General features: G+C 37.7%; 1 protein-coding gene across 2 annotated transcripts in view; it reads left to right on the top strand.

Moving 5' to 3' along the window:
* Window positions 1-6,640: 6,640 nt before the first annotated feature.
* Window positions 6,641-23,721, top strand: part of LOC120540935 (calcium/calmodulin-dependent protein kinase kinase 2-like) — a 37,901-nt gene continuing 20,820 nt past the window's right edge. Inside the window, exon 1 of one of the 2 annotated variants that reach the window (XM_039772131.1) lies at window positions 6,641-6,656. The gene's annotated coding sequence lies outside the window, so the exon portion shown is untranslated. Of the gene's footprint in view, window positions 6,657-7,437; window positions 7,570-23,721 lie in introns of those variants that run through there. The other variant, XM_039772130.1, reaches the window with a different exon arrangement.

Here is a 23,721-nt window from a genome sequence, read left to right as displayed (position 1 = left end):
CAACATTCACCAGTAAACCAATCTGTAACTGAGATTGTGTAAATATGAAAAACAGTTATGCTGTTTACAAAGTACTGTTCTTAGAAACGATTAGTTTCTGAAAGCAGCCATCTCTGCAATAATCTCTTTAGATTATTCACAAATGATTCTGTAGTTCACCTTCTCCTACCCCAATTTTCTGTTGGAACAAGAATTCTTGTGTATCTTTTATATCCAAATTAACATTATTTTATTGCTCTTTGTCATTTAGAGAATTGTTTTGTTAACACCCCCGCCACCCACAAAACCGGCCATTAATGAGAGATATACAGACGTAGGCAAAAGTAGGTTTACAGTTAATCGTATGGAATAAGACATGCAGGTTAAGATTGCTACACTCAAAAGCACACTTTACTACTAATAAGACAAATAAGTACAATAATTAGATAATACATGAATAGACTGTCATGTACTCCACTGTATAGTGTGATGCTCATTTTAGATTTATGTTGTGGTATTTGTCATTTCTGTATTTCTTGCTTTAGCTTTTCCTAGGTCCAGTATTTCTCTGACTTATGGTTGCTGTGGAAACTGATATTCTGCTTTATTTGTATTTCTGAAATCCAGTTATTCCTGCTTTTCTTGTGTGCTTTCCCATATCCTTAGCATTGTTAGCCCTGTGCCAAATTCATTATTTCTATCTCGATGCAAAAAGTGAGTTTATTTTTATAATGTATTTTATCTGTAATTATCTTCTCACAATGCATATATAAAGCACAATGTAATGCCATCTTTTTTGTTGCTACTGCTGCTAGTGTCATATAATCTTGTTTGTTGTTTGCAATGTAAGTATGCCTGCTTGGTGAAACACCATGTGGTTATGCTTGCTATGCAGCCTGAGATAAAGATAGATACATTTGATCATGTCTTCAGATATAAAACAAATTCATGTTTCAAATGTTTTTATTTTGCACTAATTCAGATTTTATATATGTACTTTCTAGATTTAAATCTAATCACCTGTATTAAGAAACATGCATTTGCATTGAACATCGAACTGTAATCTGCACTGCTTTCATTACCCTTATATTAAACACTGGTATTTAATCTTGTGCCTCTTCATCATAAAATCAGCCCCTTTTCTAAAAGCTACTTAGTCAAGGAATGCAAAACAAACAAATGTGACTTCTGTAACAACAGTTCAATATGTGAAATTTTGTAAGGTGTTTTTATGTAGAATGCCAAAAACTGAAACTTTCTCTTCGCTCTGGGTAGTGCAAAATGTGGTCACAGGCCAGGAAGGGCCAACTAGATTACTTTTTTTTCTTAACAAAAGACTTTTTTTCCCCTTTCTAAGGGCCTCATGTATAAACAGTGCATACGCACAGAAATGTTGCATAAGAACGTTTCCACGTTTAAATTGTGATGTATAAAACCTACACTTGGAGTAAAGCCACACACTTCCACAGTACCTCATACCCTGTCGTACACAAGTTTTGCGCTCCGTTTTGCAGACTGGTGGCACCCAGCGTCGAAACAGTGCTACTGTTCCTGTGTGGTTATTCTTTCTTTTCGTGACACGGCTTTATAAATACACAAATTAACCGCATATTATTTATTAGTTTAATGCATCTGCTTGTGATTAACTAGTAACAATATGATGGTCCACGGAATGGTCAAACTATTATAAATACCATAGCTGCTTTAGCGTTGTTTCTTTCACCTTCTTCTTTCAACTGGTCCTGTTAGGGGTTGCCACAGCAGATCATCTTTTTTCATATTACTCTGACTACACCATTTGGAGTATTTATATCACTGTATCCGAGTGGGGAATCACTGCAACAGCTGATCAGAAAGAGAATTATCGGTATACAGCATCAAGCACACGTTGCCTCAGCTGTGGCAAAACGTTTCAAAGCCTTTACAGTATGGACCTCGCTGTTCAGACAGTTTCATCCCTAGAACTATAAACGCACTCAATCATTGCTCCTTGTAGAACTGTTTGTACTTATAAGTACAATCACTCCACTGTAAACTTGCACTACACTTATAATGCACAACCTACGCCACTTTATAAAGCGCATATTTACATATAATGACAATATCATTTCTAAGATGAAATGCAGCGAAATATGTTGATTATATTATACAAATAAAACTTTAACTTCATTTAAATAATCTGTATTGTTAATTAAACATGTGAGGACACGGTGCCTCAGTGCTGAGGCTGTCGCGACACTGGAAAGATAGACGGATAGAATAATTAAACACGTACTATGAAGATATTTCAATGTTCATTAAAAGTTTTGAAGAATCGTCGTAAGCTTACAGATGGCTTAACGTCTATTACAGAGCTGATTGTGTGGTGATTGGATATTTGGGGAAAGAAAAGTAACGACAGGAATTGGAGGTTAGTACGTTTGAAAGAGACAGTACTGCTACAATAAATTATTTCATCGAAGGTCACGCAGGGCGCAGCAACATCTTGTGTGAGACAGGAACAATCACTGCGCCATCGTGTTCCCATGTTTAATAACGTACTTTCATTCCAATCATCATGAAAATTATATCACATATACAGCTTAGTATTTTAATTATTCAGAGAGCTGTAATATCATGACTGGAATGGATTCTGTGTCCTGTCGGAGAAAGAGAAAGAATGAAAGCACGTGGTGATTCACACACACAGATCACATAGAAGATCAAAGACAAAACAAAGCATTTAACTTGCTACTATAGTTACGATGTGATTTCAGAAACTAGTAAATGATTTTAAGAGGAAGTTTATGATCTACTTTAACGACAAAATAAACTACGTTATTAAATCATTTTGTGCTTTTTCCCCACTGTGTGCCTATTTTTTTTGTCTGTACCCTAATAAGCTTTTATATGACACTCAGACAGTGGGCTACGACTCGCTTTTTCACGGCGACTTTGATATGTGACTTCTTTTTTATTTCCGGCACTGTGCAACTTTGTGAACTTGAGCTTTCGAGTTTCTCCGACACTCTATGTCACTCGATAAACTTCCTTTTGTTGTTTATACCACTGTTTAAATCAACAAATAGTATTTTTTTTCTTTGCCTCCACTTGGTATTCGCTGAAATTCTTATATTTTCCCCCGTGCTTTTCCCATTGTCTTTTCACAGAACGCTGAGCTTAAGGGTTATTTATATTGATTTGCGTATTCAAAGAGGTGTAATTCGGGGAGGAATTGGGGCAGGACAGCAGGCGCGTTCACGTGCGTTACTTTTCACACTGACCGGGATTTATAGAGCGGAAGAACGTGGAAGTTGGAGTACGCACAGATTCCTGCATCTGGATTTTTCTGTGCGTAAGCACATTTCGGCTTTTGTGCTTACGTCATGTTATAGTGCTAGTTCTATGCACGGCATTATGCATGAGGCCCCAGGTGTTTTGCAAGTCAATACAGTTATTAAATATATCCAGCTGCTTGTGGCTATGTTGTCCATGTCTCCTGCCAGTCATTCGAGCTTGGAAAGTGCCCCCATCAGAAACTCAAACCACTGTACCCCATTTCCTTTCTAGCATCCCACCACATTGGCAAGCTGTTCATCTTTCCTTTCAGTCATCAGCCAAAGACAATGGTGATGTACATGGAACATCGCTGTATAGTACAACACATATTGTAATTATAGATGGAAAATTAAAAATTCACCATGTCATAATTGTCACATACTATCACAGTAAATGTCAGAAATTGTAGATGAAGAAACAAGAATATTAACCAACAATAGCAGAGACACTGCCCATTTAGAATCCTAAACTCAAAATTCCTCAAACGTAGACTGCACCCTGCTACATGTAGGGGCATTGAGGACAGGAAGGCGAGCCTGCTGCTTTGTAATCCACCATCCAGATTACAGCAGAGGTTAGACCTGCTTGCTCCGCTGAGCAGATGAACCAGTGATCTGGCCAGGATTCAGACACTGTCTCCTGTTCTCTAGAAATAAATCGGTACTGCAATGATTTTTAATTTGTATTAGCAAATAAAAAAAGTACTTTTCCTTCATGGCCGATCATACTATCCATGTGTGCATAGGTGGTAAAAACACAACCGTTATTACAACAAACCAATAGGACTTCAAATGTTTCAATAAATACTTTCACTAACCAAAACCCCCACTTGCTTTGTCAGGTCTAATGGTCTAATTATGGGCTTTTTCACATCAAGGTTCTTTTTTTTCAGCCAGTTACATTGATCTGTCTCTGTGGATAATCTATTTCTAAACACAGGGAACTGCACAAATTATTCTTAGGTTAATCAGGCAAAGTCAATTAGGGCTCGTCAATGTGAGTCACATTTTTTTTATATTATTGTGAATACTGTGAATTTTTCAGGTGAAGTATGGAAATGTACAAATCAATTCCTGGCATTATGGTGGCCAAGTTAAAGTTGTTAGAAATGTTGGGGAAAAACAAGGCGCTCCAAGAATACCCATAAGCACTATGGCATAGCCATGGTTTGAAACCAAGACTCTGATAACCAGTACACAATTAAATTTGTCTAATTTAGAAATTGAAAATATCATATTAATATTTAAACAACATGACCTTTTTAGAACATTAGGTTACTTCAATTGATGCCACTTCAACTTGGGGTAAGGCTCCTGTACCTCTTGTAGCTATTTTTCATGCTTTCTCATGCCAACCTATGGTTATGGTGCAAGTTCCTACAATTAAAATAGAGGTACTGCACAGTAAGTTAAGTGAGGGTATGCCTTTCTAAAGGTTTGTGTTAAATGTTTTGTTTCTCCAAAGATGAGTAACATGGAGAGACAGATTCTATTCGCTAGTTAAATGTTAGTACATATGGATGATAATGAGACAGTTTTTTAGATGCACCTTATGTGTCCTCTAAGGCTGTGGTATTCTGTCTCAAGCCTGGGACCAGCCTATGGCTGGAGAATTTCGTTTTAACTAATTTTACAATCACTTGATCATTTTTACATTGAATTGATCTCCTAATTTAATTAGTTGTCATATTTCCTTCTCTCATTTTGCATTCATTTTTTTATTGATTTTATTTGAAGCAAATAACATTCCATGCAATCAATTCAAACTCAACAAACCAAAATTCAACCCCCACCCAAGAGAAACAAAGGAGAGCCAACAACCAGCGTGAATCTTTAAAAGCAGCAAAGAAGGAAGTTTCCTTTTCCCCAATATCAATGCTTATTCTAAAATGTTATTGATTAGATCCTGTAATATTTTAGAAAAGTGTTGAACAGATCATCTAAGTTAGAATTTGATTTTTTCCTATTTCAAATAGTATAGAACATCAGCTACCAACTGACTTAAATGAGGGGCATTCAAAAAGGTGCAGTAGTGTGATATTACATGTTTTGCTGTATCTTTCAATGCTTAATTCCGTTTAAACATTCTCTTTTTATTCACATTTTAATGGAGTTTGTTTTTGTAATTGTATTCAACTACTAACAATTAAAGAAGAACTGAGCAGATATCAGTAACAACAGTACTATTTCACTTTTACTTAAGTGCCCATTTGTAAATAATAGCATAAATAAAAAAACAGCTTTAACCAAAACATTAAAAAAACAAATAGTATTAATTCTCACCTATCTAACATGAATATATTCTTAGTTCATTCTAAAATATTAACCATATCCGGCTTCTGATTTCTGGATCGACGCAGAAAAAAAAACTTGAAACTAACAGCTTGCTAAATTAAGGATGGGGTCAAGATTAAAAAAAGAAGAAGCTGCAGCCACAGGGGTCCCCAGGACTGAACTTAAGTTGATCGCTCCTCAAACCCACCTGAGCAGACATCGGAACTAAGTGGGCAGGTCACTGTGACTTCGCCTAAAAAACGCTGCTCCACATCAGGTCTCTTGGAATGACGGGTTGGTCATATTTTAATGGACAATTAAAGCATCGTCGAATACGGTTTGAGTTGCGGATTAAGGCCAGCCAATCGGTGTAACCGATCATATTAAACGCTTATTCCATTTACTTGTACCCCACTCAGGTTACAGAGACGCACAGATCCATGTTCAAACATAGCTAGGCAAGGTTAAGTCACCAGTTAAGCTATTTAGCACGTCCAAGAGACAGTCCATGTGCTGGAAATTGAAGGGGATGTGATGTAACAGTGGTGCATACATACATCATTGTGCTGCTAACGTATAATTCTTTGAATTTTTACTGTATTGCCTTATATAGGTCTTAAAAATTGTCAGCCCATCTTCGCGTGCAAATCTGTATTCTATAACGTTCAGTGCCCAGTTACTAAAAATGTGTAAAATCGGATACAGCGATTGGCTGGAGTGCCCTGCGCTCCTGAACTGCATTAAGGTGCATGTACATTGTACGTATACATATCTCGGACAGAAGTGTGATTTGCCAACGAGCGCCGCCATATGGCAGCTTATTCAAACCGTGCCCATATATATTCGCATACATACAAATTTTGCCAACTAACCTAAACCCGGGTCTTTAATTATTTCGGATATGGCCGATACCGCCCTACAGATTCAAGATCCTTTGTTCGAATGCAGAGCAACCTTGAGCGCTTACGCACCCTCGTGTCTGTAAGGCTGTCCTCCCACAGACATGCTGGTATCAAAGAGGGCGGTTGCCAGTTCCATATCGTTCCTGAGTGAAAAGGCCTCGTGCTCCTGGGATGAAGTCTGCAGGTTTGGGAATTTTTTTTTTTTTTTTGTATATACGGTCTTTTAAATAATGTGTGCGCAGGCGATAATGTCAGTGCAACGACAGCATCCAATAAGAGACTGCTATCAACATTTATATTTGTGTTATGTAATTATCACAATTATCACTTATTGGTATACAAAATTATGGAATTGCATTTAATGAACATTGCAGACCGAATACACCTATGCGATGTAAAATAGCAGTAAAAAACGTCACAGTGGCAGAAGGAGCTAATCTGTTTTTAAAGTTAGTGACACCAAGAGCTAGCCCACGGGCATCACGTACTACCAATTACAAATAAGTTTTAATGAAAAAGTAACGTCGTGGCGGCGCTCCAGGACCAAGGATTGGTAGATTTTAGTTTCCACAGCTGTCAACGGTGACTGCTGAGCTAGTCACCTTCTTCTAATGACCACGACTCATCCTCTTGATCTCTATTACTGGTTTCAGGTTAACGATCAATATTACTGGTTTCAGGTTAAATTCCTCAAAACGTTTATTGTTAAAGCTACAATAAGCGTATATATAGATATATATATAATTGAACATGAAATCTTTTAAATTATTCGCTTCAGAAAGGATAAGTGTACAGTATATGATACTGTGTACTAAAATCTGCAGTTAACTGTATTGCGAATCCACTCGCATTCGTCAAGGTTTAGTCGTGTTCCAGACTGGATGCATAAGAGAGATGAAAGAGAAAAAAAATGACATCTGCTTGGACTCTGATTGGCCCATCGTGACTGCCCGTTGGCCAATCATGCGCTCTAGCTGTCTTCTCCCGAACCTGCTGCCTTACATTCTGGAAAATAAAAGGGAAAAAAATTGAACGGGATTGTGCAAACGCCACTAGAGAAAGCGGGAGGTTCGGGTGGCTGAGCTGACCATGCTAAGGTAAGCGATCTTTCGCGGTTCACTTTGCAGTATGGACCGGAAGCTAGCTGAAATAGGAACAAATAATGAAAGCTCTTGTTTTTTACGGAAAGCGACGAATTGAAAGGCAGATTGTAAAATTGGTGTTTCCAGTGTTGCGGGCGTCTTTGCAATTTCAGGTGATTAAAATATAAGGTGCATCACTGGCGTACGTCTTTTACAAAACTAAACTATATAAAGACAATCTTGACAGGTTTCAACTACTGGAGTGGTGGCGAAAGAGGCTGCAAATCCGGGGCAACGTGTTTATCTTGTCTTGTTGCCTTTACAGTACACAGTACAGTGCTGTTTTCACCGTCTTACATCGGGATGTTCTAATGAAATGCTTTTTATGGATCACGAGCGACATTGTATTTCACACGGGAGGCGAGTAAAAGGCCCAAAGCTGAGAGTGGTCGTGCATCGCTTGCCTGTATACCTTAATCAGTGCGGCCTTGGCAGCAAATACTAAGACTATATGGTGAACGGTTTTAACGGTGTACTCTCCGGATGTTTAATTTACATACCGCACTCGATCTATTCGTTCTACATTACATTCATTTTAATCTCATATTGTCTTTTAAAGGCAAACGTAATCCCAGCGCGCAATACCATTAGGCATATTGCCATGTGCCAACACGGACAGGTAGAACATTCGCACAGGTACGAAGAGGATTTTGTGATGTGCACTTTACCTGCAAGTTGGTTTTGCTAAGTACTAATTGGTAGAAAGCATGCTACAGCCTGGTCACACACAAAAAAAGTTCATTGTCCACGCTCCATTTAATTCGGCTTACCGCTGCGAAGTCACGATTCCCCCCTAGTTTTTTTTGGTGTGGAGTTTGAATGTTCTCCATGTGCATATGTGGTCTTCCTCTAGTGGTAATGGACGGGATAACACGGTGTTCTATAATGTTAATTAAATGCACGAAACAGGGAACATACGCGTTTTACTGCTAAAGACGAATACTTCACAGAAACAATTTCTTTGAATTAGAAGTAAGTTAAACAACGTTCTCGTCTCATAAAACTGATTTGTGTTTTGCTAATATAACAGCCAACGACAGTATTTGCTCTTGATGCCTTTATTTTTTTACATTTAAAATTTCCTTGCGACAAGACCTTTAGACGTCGTGTAGCCCAACACAGCAGTATGTTATTTCCTGTAAACCTAAAAGATGGAATTAAGGTTCTGCGGTGGGCTGGCGTCCTGCCCGAGGTTTGTTTCCTGCCTTTGAGCCCCGTGTTGGCTGGGATTGGCTCCAGCAGACCCCCGTGACCCTGTAGTTAGGATATAGCGTGTTGGATAATGGATGGAATTAAGGTTTGAAGGTTGGCATGGTGTACTGAATTGTACTCATAATAATACTGCATTTCTTTTTGTTTTTTTAATGTCGCTTTACTGAGTTGTATGGTTCCACATAGAACCATTCATTGACAAAGAACAATTAAATGCTGGAGAGTGTTGTTTGCATATGAAATTGGTTGTTTAGGCTTTGAAAAGGTTCAAAATATTTAGATTTGTCAAGTGGGCAGGATTCTGAAAAATCAAGAATACCTGAACTGAGCTTGTGTTACTGTATGTGGTGTGCGTAATCAGAAACCCACTGGCGTTAAATTTTTTTTTTAACGTATAATCGTCTACCTAGCAGGACACCACCGATCGAGAACACCTCCCAAAAAAGTCATTTTAAACTCAGGAACTCATTGGTATTTCATAAATCTGTGTGTGTTCATGTTTTATATGAAACCTGTTACACAGTAAAAGGTCATTTCTACATAGAACCTTCAAGCGGATGGGTCTTTTGGAAACCAAAAATAGTTCACCTGTGACATTGGTCTAAATTGTATAGGTAATCTGTAGTATATGACATTGTTAATGTTATCATTGTGGGGGTTTGGGGGAAGAGTATGTTTAACTAAATGTATCTGTGTTAACGTACGGTGTACTCACTCCCTTCGTGATATAAAAAAGTGTATCGCTTGGCGTTGCCTTTATCATTCGTCATTTCCATAAGACGGTTAATTCATCATAGGAAGTCGGTGCCTATCGTAGCGCATAGAGCGACGCCAAGGTTGACAATATACTAAATAAAGAACACACTCGTATAACATCGCACATTCGCTCAAAGAATGTGAAAGTCAACCAACCTGAACGTCTATCAGATGTGAGACACACGTGATGATGCACTTCAGATTTGTGAGACATGAACCTGCTGCCCAAAAGTCGACAGACTGGGATGGGGGTCGCTTGTGCAACCGGTCAAGCCCTCTGGGTTGTTACCGCGGGGGCTCAGCACAAACCGGACTTAATATATGGTAATAAACCACGTACACGTATTTGTGGGCGTTGTCTGAAAAGCGCCACAACACAAAAGCAGACTGGAAAGAAATTTGTGGGCACCAACGGTTTTTCAGTCAGACTCGACACTGCTTGGTTTAATTGATCATTAAATACATTTCGAATTAGTCCATTCAGTAACACTTACCGCAGCTTGTACGTGTCACCATTTCGTTATTTTAACACCCTTGCAAAGACATAATCGGTTTAGAAAAGGATCAGAGATCAACTGTTGGTTCTTAATGTCCGATTTAGATTTTTTTTTTTATCTCGCTGACAGTTAAACCAGGGTTGAGATTGTCCAGATGTCCAGTCTTTGAAGGAGTTCCTATTTTGTCCTCTTGATCCTCTCCCTTCAGCACGGTTCTTATACCTGCTTAGAAGTGTGTGCTTATTACCCGCCTTTCGATTCAAGACTTACCCAGTGAAGTGTGTATTTTTTTTTTCTTTTTAAGGGGAATGGAGTTTTATCGGAACAGGATTGACCTACTCAGGATTCACTCTCAGTGTGTGCTTTTATTAAAGAAATGAATGTCTGAAAATCATTCTGCACCATTCTGCTTAGCGCAAATCACCGCACGCTGACAGGCATGGTGTGGCCTAGCTAGACACCTTAGCGTTTTGAAAGCATGAATTAATTCCCACCATACATTGTAAATGCTCATTCTTGTGAGAAAATACTTGGTTGGTATGCAAAGTTATTTTTGGCACGACTTAAAATATTTACTGGAATTGAGAGAGAATACTACTCTGGTGATGCATTTGCAGCTACTGTTTAAATGATAGAATAATAAACAGCCGACCCTTACTTTTTGCTATAATTCCAGTTCAGTTGTATGTTTTAAGTACATCTAACGGAAAGATATGAGCTCTGTGCTCATAAACACAGCTGTTGAGATGTAAATCTACAGAACATCTGTCAGCTGGTAGTCTGTGTTACAGAAGAAGGGGCTGATGGACTGGGATTTGTGTGAACACTGCAATTTCATTGGTCGGGTGGAGACTGTGATCATAAAGCCAGTGCTGCCATTGGTTTATATCTTTATTGCTGAAATGTAGTCAGATGCATTACTAGAAAATGGGGGATTGTAAAGGAGGAGAATCTCTACTAATCAAGATTTTTAGGTTAATTTCTGCTGGCAGGCTTTAAACAACTTATATATCTAGAGCACTAATATATTATACAACTTTTTATTTCTTACTGTCACATTAGGGGTTCCTTTCCTACCTGCTTTATATCTTTTCTACTGAGTCTGTGTGGTTTGTTATACTCATACTGTGAAACAACTAGGCAGTTAATACATGGACTAAAACCAAACTGCTTTTGGCAAGTGATGCAGTATATGTGCATACCATCTGTGCAGATATATCCCACTGTAACTTGGACTGCACATCAAAATTCTTTAGGAATACATTTGGTCGTGAATGTCCAATGGATAAGAGCTTTCATAAGCTTTTTGTGGGTTTAGACTGTCCCAGGAATCTGCTTCAATTGTACAAATCGGGATTAAAAAGCAAGAATATTCTGCAGGGATTGTGTGGAGTGTGGTGTTGAACAGTAAATTACAAAGTTCTTTGTTCAACTCCACCACTAGTGTGCAGTGGGATAACAAGCAAGTCAACAAACTTGGCAGTGTTGACAATGAACACAGGTGGCAAAAGTTGTGTCTTTGTGCAATTTGTAACGTGTCACTGTGCAAAGTAATATTTGCAGACCCCACTTGATTCAGTTATACAGCTGCAAAGAGATGAAACCTGTTTTCTCAGTTATAATAGACTGGGACACAATCCTGGGTTGATTTATGTTTGCACCCAGAGCTTCACAGAGAAGTGCCAGCTAACTGTGACTTTTAAAAGGAAAAGTGGGTTAGAAGTAAAGAACATAAACAGCACAGGGCCATCTTAACATATGGGCACAATGGGCACTGGCCAGGGGCCACAGGAGCATAGGTGCCCATGATGTTTCTTGTGCCTATGTATGTCTCAGTTTTGTTGTCAAAACAGGGTCCTCAGTGCACTACTTTGCCTGGGGGCCTATGATGCTGTTAATATGGCCCTGAGCAGAGTGTTGCGACAGACCCTGCTGGACAGATAGACAATTAAGAGTTCTTTAACTGTATTTCATTTTCACAAAGTAAAAAAAAAAATAATAATTTCTTCACGTCTTGCTTCAAAGGATCCAATCAGTATTTCTGAATAGAACTTTTTCTTTATTATAGAACACCTTTTGCTGGTATGAGGTGCAGTGTGAGATACTCAATGATTTGGAAATGTGATACATTTATTGTGCATGAACAATATTTACATAATTTCAAATTAATATTACCAGGCAGTGTGGTGCAGCGGTTAAGGCTTTGGACTTCCAATTATGAGATTGTGGGATCAAATCCTGCTACTGGCACTGTGTTACTATAAGCAAGTCACTTAACCTGCCTGTCCTATAACTGGAAAAACAGGGGAAATGTAACCAGTTATATCATAAATAAATTTTATATCATAAAAATAGTTTAATCAAATTAAAAATTGTTAGCTAAATGTAAAATGCAAAAGAAAGTCTGCTGTGTTTTGAGCTCTGCCAGATGAAATATCCCGTTTGGCCCTTGAGCAAGGCTCTTAGCCTGAAACTTGCTCCAGTGGCTGACCCTGTGCTCTGGCCTCCAAAGATCATGCAAGGAGACAATTTCCCTTCAGGAATTAATAAAGCATATAAACAAAAATCAAAAGGTTTTTATTCTTACTTCATGCACTTGAAACAAGTTGTTTGATGGGTTATGATTTGGAAAGTAGTTCATGGCTCTCTCCACAGTCTGGGGCTGGTTTCTGATTTTTACCTTTTGCTGCCATGACTGTCCCTAACTTCTCATGTGTTTCTAGACTGGTGATTTTTAGAAAGAGTAGTGTGAGCAAAGGGTAAACCTCTAGCAATTGCTGGTGTGTGTTTTTATTTCCTTCCTGTTTACAGAGCTTTACCAGCACTAATAAATTATTATTAAATATATAGCACCTTTCTCAAGGCACAGTGCCAGTCTTTCAAATCTAAAATGCTTGCAGGAGTAAATAATTATGTGGGAATTGCATTGTTTTCTATTATGAATTTAGCAGTTAATGATTTTATAATGGGGCGGCACGGTGGAGCAGTGGGTAGCAACTGCCTCGCAGTTAGGAGACCAAGGTTCACTTCCCAGGTCCTCCATGCGTGGAGTTTGCATGTTCTCCCTGTGTCTGCATGAGTTTCCTCCGGGTGCTCTGGTTTCCTCCCACAGTCCAAAGACATGCAGGTTAGGTGCATTTGTGATTCTAAATTGTGCTTGGTGTGTGTGTGTGTGTGTGTGTATGCACCCTGCGGTGGTCTGGTGCCCTGCCTGGGGTTTGTTTCCTGCCTTGCGCCCTGTGTTGGCTGGGATTGGCTCCAGCAGACCCCCATGACCCTGTAGTTAGGATATAGCGGGTTGGATAATGGATAGATGGATGGATGGGTGGATGATTTTATAATGCAGTTCCAGCACCATGGCTTGGTGGAGAACATTGGTTTATATAAAGTTATTGCACTCTAGGTAGTGTGTCAGAGCACACTAATTGATATCAATAGTACACAGACATAATCAAAAAGAATGTTGTATTGTGTGTTTTTTTAAATAAGAAATTGAAATCAGAGGTATTCAAAATATACTGTAAACATTTGAATAATTTGTGCTTTTTTCAAGAAAATAACAAAACATGGAAGCCGTTCTGTAGTTTTTGCAGATTGCAGAACTGTGCCCACCCTTTCACAATTACTTTCTGGAACTGCCTTTTGTTTTGATTGCCATAGTACATGTATTCTAACTGGGCACACTTAGTAGACTGTGATAAAACTGCAAAATCTATAAAGAATAGCTCAAACTCAGCCAAGCATGTCCTGTGTGCAGCTCTGTTTAGGTTAGTCCACAGACTAGCATATTGCACATAGTGCTTTTAAAATTATGTATATCTTGGTCTGTTCCTTATAGATAGTAGATATCTATACAGTATGTAATCAAGAAACCTTCAAGGAAATCCAACAGAAACAGCCAATTTAATGTACAGGTAATCTCCTTCATATGATAACGCTGAAGTGATTTTGAAGTATTACCTTAGGTTCCACTGAAAACTGAATTCTATGCTCGACGGCCTTTCAGCATTTTTTGTGCAAATATTTAAGTGCTATTACTGTCTAAACCTGTGTGCAACACTCTAGTTTAGTGATCCAAGAATCACTTTAACATGTTAAATGTTGGGTTCCATTATCTTTAATTGTTCAGACGTTTAACCTCCAGGAGCTGATGACACAGAAAAAAATAAAGATTAAAAATAGCTGCCAGCTCCTTTATTTCTGGAATGCTAAGCAAATTTCAAATCCTGGCATTTTGGAGCTCTGGTTGTGTCACTTGGCTTGTAGTGACATTGACCAAAAATTAAAAAAAAACAAAAAACTTTTACAATCTTATTTTTACTCATATACAGAAAAGTGCTGAAACCGAGACTCCCTCCTTTCCATTCTGGTGTTGTTTGTTTCAGTGGCCAAAGCACATGACTGTCAAGAGCCTGATAATCGCTGGCTTGTTGAAAAGTGCAATCTGTTACAAAAGATTCTTCACTAAAATTAATATTTTGTTTTATTTGTCCTAGAAATTTTTCGTGTGCAAACTGAAGCTTGATTATTTAATGTATTTGGTGGAAACAAAATATATAACAGTATGCACACAGTGTGGAGAGATTGATTTCTCATTTCCAATCTCATTCTTCCTCTGGAAGAAAGCTTCTGTACAGTTGAGTGAAAGAAGCAATCACTTCTAGCTCAGAAAAAAGAATTAGCTTGGAGAGAGGTCTTTAAGGGTGGTGGGGTGAATAATATTGGCATAATTCAGAAAAAGTTGGGATAAGGGAATTTAATAGTTGCAAGTTCTACATATACTTGTTTTTGCCATTTTCTTAATTAAAATCCACGCATACCTATTTAATTTTACCAGCTTTTAAAAGATGACATTCTGGTATGTTATGGTAGAAACCATTCCTGAAAGATGTACTAGTTGATCCATTGGTATGGACACTGTCATGAGAAGAAATCCAAGATAAAACAAAGTACCTGTAAACGGACAAACTCTGTATAGAGGGCCATTAAGTTCAGAGACCAACATGGCACTAGTACTAATTATTGCTGCACTAACAAAAACTTATTAATAATCTGTCCATTTAGTTTTACGATAACTTGTTCTTTTTTTGCCTCATATGAGCAATGATACTAAGATATAATGTATGTGTCTGTCATGCAGCGCACCTCGAAGTGTACATGATCTGTTGACACAGTGCATTATGGCTGCCAATAGGCGCTATGCAGATCTGGAAGAAACAACAGAGAAAGGTATATAATAAAGCAAAACAGCCTTATCTATTACTTAGCTGTGGAATAATCTGAATTACACACATACAAGAGCAAAACTAAGATAGGGAAGGCTTTTAGAGAGGCCCTAGAAAAAAACCTTAGTCAGCCTTAGTCTTATTTATCTTGCCTATCCTTTCATGTGACTGCTGAATGAATATGGCTACAACATTTGTAAATAGGTAAATCTATAGACTGTTAATTCATATAATGTATTATTATTATTTTTATAATGTGTACAAAATATTAATTCAAAACACCGATCACTCATCGTATTGGGTTCTGACTTAAAGAAAAGTCATTCACAATTATTTTCCTATACAGCACTTTAAAAGAGGCTAAGCTAAAACTCACTGCAGAAAAACATACTGTGCTAGCTGGAAGTATCTGGGATAATGTACAATTGAAACCCAATTCAGTGTGTTTATTTCACATATTGCAAAAATTACCTTTAGAGAAGCAAAGAAAATCAAGTCTTATTACTCATTAAGAAGTTTGTAAATCAATAAAAATGCATTGTCAATGCACATTTTTATTTTTTTGCTACTGGGTCTTGATACCAACCAATCTTGATAAATTCACATGTTTGTTTTCTACAAGTGCTCTTCTGCTAAAGCTTTACATGAACTTTGTGTTTGGTCTGTATTTTTGACTTCTGTAATGTAAAAGAAAGAAATGAAAATGCATTGGATAAAATTCTAAAACTCTAAATTGTGCCAAATTTCCATTAAAATTCTTTGAAGAGATGCATTACAAATACTCAAATCTTTTAGTTAATTATATCCATCAATTTTATTATATCTTTAAAATTACAAAATTAATTGGTAAAGCGCAAACACTGCGACACAGTTGTAAACTTGTTAAAGGTACATTTTACACAAACATAAGGAAGATACTCCTCACACAGACAGTCATAGACGTATGGAGTACATTACCAAGTAATGTAGTTGATACTAGAACTCTAAGGACATTTATAAGTTTACATGATGTTATTTCGGCGGAATGAATATGGCTACAACATTTGTAAATAGGTAAATGTATAGACTGTTAATTCATATAATGTATTATTATTTTTTTATAATGTGTACAAAATATTCACTTCTATATTAATGAGAATTATAAAAAACTGGGTGGGAGAAATTCCCAAGTAAAACTATACTACAGGAGATATTTGACTTTTGATTGTGGCTCTTCCAGGCTTAAACTCAACCTCTTGGTTCTGGTGAAAATTTAATAGCCTAGTCTATGTTATAGTATTTAGCTGAAAAATTAATCTGCTGAATGCACAATCATGGTCTTTGCCACTTTTAAAATGCCACTCCCAACCAGTATTATTGCCTGCTACTGGTTTGCATTTGTCCCATCATCTCTTATACTTCAGATTTCTCTCCCAATTTCAGAATTCTTCATTTAGATATCACTGCTAAAGATAGGTAGGGCTACATGAGTTGCCTTACATTTCAGTTCTGTTATTTGAAGTGCCTTTTTTGCATGGAATTTGGGAAGGAGACACATCTCACCTCTGTTCGAAAGAACTACAGTTGGGTTAGTTGGTAAATCTTAAATCGGCCTTTTGTGAAACTGCACCCTATGAAAGACTGATGCAGGATTTTTCTTTGATGTGTTCACATGTAAGTTGAAGATGTGCATCTACCCAAACTAGGGCTGATGTTAGATAATTAAATTAGTTTTTACCCTTTTTGAACCTTTTCCTTTAAAATGAAACAGATGCCTCGCATTAGCCCCACACCAAATGCAATAGGATATGGTCCGTGGTATGGCGATTGATTAAAAATGAAGAAAATTGTAGCAGTTTTCATCTGGAAAACTTAGTGTATTTGACTCCATCAACCATCCAAAGATAAAGTATATGAGAACTGATCTAATGGATAGAGCGACCACACAACTGCCATTTCACTTTTATAACTCTACTTTGTGGTTCAGTGTGTAAGAAATACATGTAACCTGCCTTGGGATGGGGATCTCCTTAAAATATGGCACATTCTATAAAGCTGATTTGAGATAAAATACTTTTACTTAGGTAATTAATTCAAAACACTGATCACTCATCGTATTGGGTTCTGACTTAAAGAAAAGTAATTCACTATTATTTTCCTATACAACACTTTAAAAGAGGCTAAGCTACAACTCACTGCAGAAAAACATATTGTGCTAGCTGGAATTATCTGGGATAATGTACAATTGAAACCCAATTCAGTGTGTTTATCTCTCATACTGCAAAAATAACCTTTAGAGAAGCAAAGAAAATCAAGTCTTATTACTCTTAATTATTACCCATTAAGAAGTTTGTAAATCAATAAAAATGTGCTGCCAATGCACATTTTTATTTATTTTTTTGCTACTGGGTCTTGATACCAACCAATCTTGATAAATTCACATGTTTAATTTCTAAAAGTGCTCTTCTGCTAAAGCTTTACATGAGATTTGTGTTTGGTCTGTATTTTTGACTTCTGCAATGCAAAAGAAAGAAATGAAAATGCATTGGATAAAATTGTAAAACTCAGAAATGTGGCAAATTTCCATTACAATTCTCTGAAGAGTTGCATTACAAATAGTCTTAATCTCTTATTAATTATATCCATTAATTTTATTATATCTTTAAAATGACAAAAGGAATTAGTAAAGTACACCCGGGCTGTTACTTTAAATGAGTTCGACATGAACACTGGGACACAGTTGTAAATTTATTAAAGGTACATTTTGCACAAACATAAAGAAGATACTCCTCACACAGGCAATTATAGACGTATGGAATACGTTATGTAGTTGATAGTAGGACTCTAGGGACATTCACAAGTTTACATGATGTTATTTTGGAGGAATCAAGTAAATAGGATTGGTGAGCTTTGTTAGGGTGAATGGTCTGTTCTGAATAAGTTTGTATTCATTTACATTTACATTTCATACTTTATCTTGTAGAGAGCTATTACAAATTGACCTTCTTCATACTGCCATCCAATGCATCCACTCTACCTTCATATCTCATTCTGGACAATATTGTATTAAACAGTCTAATTTTACTTAAACAAGTTGGTGCTATGAATGCATGTAGGCATGGCAATGTACTTGCTCCAGATCATTCAGCCAGATCTGTGTGACTGAACCATTCATTAACTCTGAGCTTTATGCTATTCAACGTAGATTTGTTTTATCAAGGGACGAACACTAAGGGGCACACATATATAACAATGTGTTCCTTATCCTGTGTGACAGACAGCCGGGTCCCATGCCCGGCCGGGACGCCTCTGCTGCATACGTCCCGGGGGAGCCACCATGGACAGTGCAGTGCCTCCCCCGGGGCACCTGGGGGCAGCCTCCCTGGCCGTGGGTCCTTCCTCAGTCTCCCCCGTGGCTCCATGGGACATGGAGTCCACCACAGCCCGGTTGGGAGATGGGGTGGCCACTAGGGGGTGCTGCGGAGAGCCAGCCGCCACATTGGACGACTTACCAGCCCCACCCAGAGGTGCAATTAAGACCAGCTGGTCAGGCACCTGGAGCACTTCCGGGTGGGCTATAAAGCGGGCCAACCTCCCTTCATTCTTGGCCAGAATCGGGAGGTAGAGGACGAGGTTGCCTGGGAGGAGTGGTGGTGCCAGAAAGGGTTGGTTATAGTTTGTGTTTTGTGCTTTGGGACTGTGTATTGCCTGTGGGTCACGGGGAAGACGTGCGCCCATGGGTGAAGAAAAAGAATAAAGCCTGTGTGTTTTGTACACGTGCCTCTGCGTGATCTGTGCCGGGTCGGGCGCTATATAGCGCCTTTTACACCTGTTATCCTCACCTTTAACATGTAAAACTATCCACTCTACTGAAAGTTCTAAGGTCAGTCATAGTGAGGCAAGCAGTGTTCTCAAGTTATAGTCACTAGCATAGAAATTCAAGTACTTTAACTAATTATGTAAGCAATGCTTAAACTGATAAGCCTTCCATCATCATTACTGCAGCTCTCTTTATCCTTCATACCAATCACTATTTGCCGAAGAGCTCCAGTTGTGCAATGTTATTCCAGATACAGTATGTCTACGTCAAACAACATACCTGTTGAATTGTATGGAGAAGGTGTAAAGCAAATAAACTAGTTGAGTAACTTTTTCTTTTTGTTTATGATGCATTTCTGTTTAATTATGTGCACATAAATGTGTCCAGGCATTAATCTATGCATTTTCCAAACTCATTTACTCCAAGTTTCGGGGTGAAGTTTGCTGGAGTTTAGACCAGCAGTCACATGCAAGGCAGGAGCCAAGTCTGGATTAGATGCAGATGGAAGTGTTTATCTCATTAGTTTATACAGTATGTTCCACTATTTATTGAGCAGCTATTATTATCATTACTATTTTAAAAAAGTAATGTATAGCTTGTATGTGTATGTGTATACACAAAATAAGAAACTTAATATGTCATCAAAGAACAAGAAAATTATATTTTAAGGTTTTCAAAGAGCCAGGGTCATACTGTTTGGTCAAAAATTCTCTTTGAGATTTTAGCCAATGTCTGCAGCTTTACTATTGTAGGCAGCTGAGAGTTTAATAAGAAACAGGATGAAATGGGCCAGAGCAAAGAAAGAGCAGTTAGCAGTAATGAGATGGCTGAACTCATTCTACCATCTCTGTGTAATCAAAACCCACCACCGACAGAAACACAATGCTGTGCAAAAAAATAGCACATCCTACGAGGGCAGGTGGGCACTACAGAGAGAGAATAGACTAATATGTGAGAACTGGCAGAGAAGGGGGAGTTGCGGCAATTCAATGCTTCCCAGAAGACCTCGCGCTTACTTTAATGAGGTGTCAACACCCACATTTCGCTCTTTGTAAAAATCGTGTGCTTTAATTGGTGTGGGTGTGAACTGACACACAATGTAATGCAGACAGTTTCACTGTTTCAGTGCTCATGTAATTTTTTTTAATATAGTAAATAAGTCAAAAGGTAATTGTTGTCTTCATAAGTCTCCAAATTTTAACAGCTTTTGTGATTTGCTAATTTGGCTGAACTGGTTTTAATAGGAAACACAAGTATCTCCAGATTTATAAACAGTTACCTAAATGTAATTTTGCATATGGTTTGTCCTACCTTTCATTCTGGCATTTTACACAGATTATGTAATGTGGATTGATGATCACTTTCACATGATTACCAAAAGAAATAAATTGACATCTGCATAAATTCCTCCTTGCCAATGCTTAATGTAACTGCTGTCTAATGGATAAGACCTTTCATGTAATGTTATGTGGTGGACTGGCTCTTTGTCTAAGGTTTGTTACTGCCTTGTGCACTTAGCTGGCTGGGATAGGCTTTGGCCTCCACCACGACTCTGGTCTGGATTAGGCAGGTTAAAAAAAATGCCTGATTGACTTATTCCAGATTGTATCTTCACACCTCATTATGAAAAAGGCAATATACTTATACAATTGATTTATGTGGAAGTAACTTGATGCCATAGAATATTTTATCTAAGCATTAGTTGGCCTTTTAAGCATAGTGGCACCCTTTAATGACAGCTCTGAGCACCTGTGTTTGATTCCCGTCTAAGTCATCGTGTTCTGAATTAGTGTTTGTGTCAGTTTCTGCAGGAATTTTCACTAGGCACTTGAGTTTCCTCTTACACCACACAAAGACAATCAATCTGGGTTCCCTAAGAATATAATAAAAATCAAATTTTCAGTCTTTCATCCATCTCTCCTTGGTTTTGCATTACAAATATTCTTTATGTTTTTATAGATTTTTATGGAGGCAGCTGTTTTGAAGTTTTGCATATTCACAATTCAATCAAAAGCCATGCAACACTATTATGTTTAGTTGTTTCCAAAGTGTCACTTATAGCAGTAAAATATGTCAAATTGTGCATGTTGCCATCTTTAGAACGACACTTGTGTCCCTAGTAAATTGCTTCAATATCATATATCTAAATCTTGGCTTTGATAATGGAAATATGAGCGCATTACTACTTTGATGCTGTAAAATGAATTGTCTACATTTTAACAAAGATTTACACATAAAAAAGAGACCACCTGTTCCAACTAAAGCATCAAAAAATACACAACGCATTCATTTTATGTTTACATGTTTTTACCTATATTTATTTTTCTAGATTTCTTTACATATTTGATACTTAGTCTAACTTCTGAATGTGCATTTTCATTGCTATAGTAATCAACTCATAGCTTCTTCTATTTGTTATTTAAATCTGTTACTGTCTTCAGTACTGTGTGATGACTCTGTGGGTAGTGCTACTGCCTTAACTCCATTAACCTGTGCTTGATCTATACATAGTCTGAGTTTTCATACTGTACATATTTGTGTGGGTCTCCTCTAGTTATTATAAATTTTCTTTCACTCAGACAAGCATGCTATGTTGACTGGCATTTCAAAATTTGAATAATGCGATTACCTGGTGTTTCGTCTAGGATTGTTTTTTGCTTCACACCTGATAAATAAATTGCTATGAAATGTCAAAATCCTCTAAGCCTATTTTGTCTACCATTTTAACAAAATACAGGACTGACTTGAAGTTGAACTTTTTGATTGGTCTCTTCATGAATCTCCGATATGCATCATGATAGTCTCTACATCAGTGATTTTCAAACCAAGTCTTGGGGACCCCTGTTTGCTGCAGGTTTTTGTTCCAGTTTCCCAGTCTGTTGTTTTACCTCTAACTGATATCAAATAATTCTCTTTTAGTGCAGTCAGAAAAGCACAGAAGTATTATTTTTACATTAATAGGACATTTACATGTTTGCTTTTCTTTAAATGCTAACACTTATTTTCCTATTCACTTGCTTTTTTATGCATTGTTAGCTCCCTTAATTGTTTTCTAATGATAAAAATTAACAATGAGAAGAGCATAAACCAGGGCAAACAACACCTTTTGCTGAAAGGCTAGAGCTACTTCAGTATCAGATCCACTAATGTGTTTATTAGTAAAATGATTAAATACTTAGTAACAAAGCAGAGAGAAAATCATGATGATGAAAATCTTAAAATACAAAATTAAAAAGCATTATAACCAAATGATATATGGTACATAACTATGGGCACATTCTTAAAAAAACATACCTAACTGATTTTATAATTTCAACATTGACTCCAAAACATTGAAACTAGGAAATATTAGCCTGGTTTAATTGGAATTAATGCTTGTAGTCCACAGGACTGAGTTTGAGTATCACTACGTTTCATACCAGCTGACCACCTCATTGTAACTGAAAAAGAACAATATGAAAACAGGCTTTAATTTTTTTGTCTCCTGAGAGCTAGAAGTGTGCAACCACAAATTCACTGGGAGAGATAAAGAAAATGTGCTATAATTTTCCTACTGAATTTACGATATTTCCTTTGGCTATACACAAAAAATTCAGCCCAGTTTTCCACATTAGCAATCTAAATTTTATATATAATTGTGTGTGTACCATTGCCATTTCCTGGAGGTGTACATTTTCAGTGTCAGTGAGTCACTCCTACCTATACAATAACTATAATCGTAATAAACGAACAATAAAACAGCGGAGAAGCTGTGGATTAAATAAAAAGGCTGCGGTTATCAACAGGGAGACGTGAATACCGTGGCGAAACAAGGAAGGGAATGAAGAGACCAGAGCGACGGATGACCTTATATAGGAAGACAGCCAACAACGTGGGAGGCATGGGGATAGGGGACCCAACGCCACCTCACATGGCGAGCGAGCTACAGGCTATAGACATATATATGTACATAAGTAGGATTCAGTTAGCGTTGGGAACCCGTGTACCAAATTTCTTGAAGATGGGCCAATAGGTGACAGTGGCGTCATACCATTGGAATAAGTATGTACATCGGTTTCAGTTAGCGCAGGGAAGCCGCTTACCAAATTTCGTGAAGATGGGGCCATAAATAAGAAAGTTTAACATGGCGGACGTTGTCGACTGTTATGACCGTTACGCGTAGAATTTCGAAATGAAACCTGCTTAACTTTTGTAAGTAAGCTGTAAGGAATGAGCCTGCCAAATTTCAGCCTTCTACCTACACGGGAAGTTGGAGAATTAGTGATGTTGGAAAGTTCAATATAGCGGCCGACATTGGCGTCATACCACCGAAATAAGTACGTACATCTGTTTCGGTTAGCGCAGGGAAGCTGCCTACCGAATTTCATGAAGAAGGGGCCATAAATAAGAAAGTTTAATATGGTGGACGTTGTCGACCATTATGACCGTTACGTGTAGAATTTTGAAATGAAACCTGCTTAATTTTTGCAAGTAAGCTGTAAGGAATGAACCTGCCAAATTTCAGCCTTCTACCTACACAGGAAGTTGGAGAATTAGTGATGAATGAGCGAGTCAGTCAGTCAGTCAGTCAGTCAGTCGGTGAGGGCTTTGCCTTTTATTAGTATAGATTGTGTGTGCA

This window comes from Polypterus senegalus, chromosome 12 (assembly GCF_016835505.1).
Source record: "Polypterus senegalus isolate Bchr_013 chromosome 12, ASM1683550v1, whole genome shotgun sequence".
NCBI lineage: Eukaryota > Metazoa > Chordata > Cladistia > Polypteriformes > Polypteridae > Polypterus > Polypterus senegalus.
Note: the sequence above shows the minus strand (reverse complement) of the source record. Positions and strands in the feature narration are given on the sequence as shown.